This window comes from Gekko japonicus, unplaced genomic scaffold, assembly GCF_001447785.1.
Source record: "Gekko japonicus isolate JY-2015 unplaced genomic scaffold, Gekko_japonicus_V1.1 scaffold4730, whole genome shotgun sequence".
NCBI classification, from domain to species: Eukaryota; Metazoa; Chordata; class Lepidosauria; order Squamata; family Gekkonidae; genus Gekko; species Gekko japonicus.
Window position 1 is genome coordinate 34,912 of NW_015177157.1, and position 2,478 is coordinate 37,389.

The window sequence follows — 2,478 nt, forward strand, 5'->3', positions numbered from 1 at the left end:
TGACACTGTCTAACCATCTCATCCTTTGCCGTCCCCGTCTTCTTTGACCTTCAATCTTTCCCAGCATCAGGGTTTTCTCCAGTGAGTGCAAACATGTCTTTCAAATGCCGGGAAAGATGCCTGGCTTTAAAGTTTGATGCGAACGTATCAAGCAAGCTAGTACTGTGAAAGGGTCATTATGGCTCCTGATTCTGCCACTTTCTCCAGATACTTGGTGACATATCTCTGCAGGTCTGCTATTGGTTCACTGACTTCAGCCTTTGAGAAGTTCCTGGTGGTGATGCACTGTGCTAAAACTGATGCTGCTTTTGGAAGAGCAGTTCTTCAGAGCCTGTTTCTTCAAGACGACCTGCAGATAACATCAGGTACATGGCTCCCTAGTCATCAAATCACCGCAGACTGTGACTGCAGCCATGAAATTAAAAGACGCCTGCTCCTTGGGAGGAAAGCGATGGCGAACCTAAACAGCATGATAAAAAGTAGAGACATCACCCTGCCAACAAAAGTCCGCATGGTCAAAGCAATGGTATTCCCAGTAGTCATGTATGGCTGTGAGAGTTGGACTATAAGGAAGGCCGAGCGCCGAAGAATAGATTCTTTTGAACTATGGTGCTGGAGGAGACTCTTGAGAGTCCCTTGGACTGCAAGAAGAACAAATCAGTCAATCCTCAAAGAAATCAACCCTGACTGTTCCCTGGAAGGCCAGATAATGAAACTGAAGCTCAAATACTTTGGCCACCAAATGAGAAGGGAGCACTCACTGGAGAAGACCCTGATGCTTGGAAAGATTGAAGGTCAAAGAAGACGGGGACGGCAAAGGATGAGATGGTTAGACAGTGTCATCGATGCAACGAACATGAAGTTGAGCCAACTTCAGAGGACGGCAGAAGACCGGAAGGCCTGGAGAGAGCTCGTCCATGGGGTCGCGAAGAGTCGGACTCGACTGTGCGACTGAACAACAACAACAGTTCAATGCCGCAATCGGATTTGCGGTGGGGGGGCAACTCGTCCGCCTCCTCACCAAATACCTGAGCCAAGTCGTGATACTCGGGGGGTAGCGACGCCATTTCCTCGGCCGTTAGGGTCGCACAAGGGAAATTCAGCTATGGCGGGGGGCCCCAAGTTTCTTCCCAACTGTGCTTGTGGCATTTAGGTGAAACAAAGTCAATTCTGCCCTCCTCCCAAAGTACATAGGGATCATGGGAATATAACCATGGGGCCCCGAGTACCAGAGCAAACTGCGATTTGGGGGTTACCACAAAAGTTCTTTCTTCCCAGTGTTCCCCCACACCCACCCTGAGTGGCATAGTCTCATGAATACACGGATCCATGGGTGCCCCATCCATCTGCGTAAAGATAATTGGGGACTTGAGTCTTTTAATGCCCGCTTCCAAACTAGCCACCACTTTGGGGTTAATCAAGTCTCTCCCACACCCCGAGTCAATCAGTGCTTTTACTCGCACATGGGTTTTCAGGATTGGGTTTAACAGCGAAACAGTCACAAAAAATAAGGAGGGGGCTTCTCTCACCACTATAGGCGCCTCCGGACTTAAGAGGTCCTGCTGCTGTGTGCCCCTCACAGCAGGACGTTCCCGTTTTCCGCCGGTTCGGGATCGGATTCAGTCGAGTCTTCCAGGGGTTCTTCTGTCGCGGCTTGCAATGCCAGGGAGAATTTGGGTTTGGCACTTCCTCTTTTCAGTTGAGTAGTTGTTTTCCCTTTCGGCGTCGGTGTCGTAGGCTTGTCCTTCCCTTGCCCGGTTCCAGAGTCCGCGGCGAAATGGCCCCTTTCCCCGCATTTCAGGCACAGTCCCATCTTCATTCTCAGCTCTCTGGCCGCATCTGACAGGCGGGCAGGTTTCGACTTCGGGGCAGGGTTTGGGGTCCCTCTCCCTCCGCTGGCTGCCAAGTCAAGCCGGATGGTTTGAAGGCGGCTCTCCGCATTCTCCGCTTCTTGAGCCCACGCCATCAAAGAATTTGGGTCCACGGAACGTAATACAGTCTCTCTGATTTCCGCATTCAGACCCACTCGGTACATTTCCACCAAGACTTTGTCAGGCCAATCGCGTAACTTCGCGGCTTGATTTTGGAATTCAGCAGTATAGTCTCTCACTGAGCACCTACCTTGCTTGAACGTGCGTAAGAAGGCTTTTGCCCGGTTCTCTGGGTTTACATCTTCAAAGCGGGTTCTCAGCGCCCACATAAAAGCCCTCAAGTTAAACAGTTCAGGGCCCTGGTTAGTATGCAGTCCTACATACCAGGTCACAGCTGCTCCTTTCAGTCGGGAGGCAATCACATCGATTCGGCCGCTGTCATCTGGGAACAAGTGTCCGTGTTGGGTCACGAACTTTTGCACTCTCACCGTAAAGAAAGCAAGTTCTTCGGGGTTCCCATCAAAAGTAGCGTCCAGCAAATCTTTCGGTCTTGCCCTCTGTCCCGCTTGTGGGATTCCTGGTGCCCCAGGTCCTCCTGCAGGGGGAA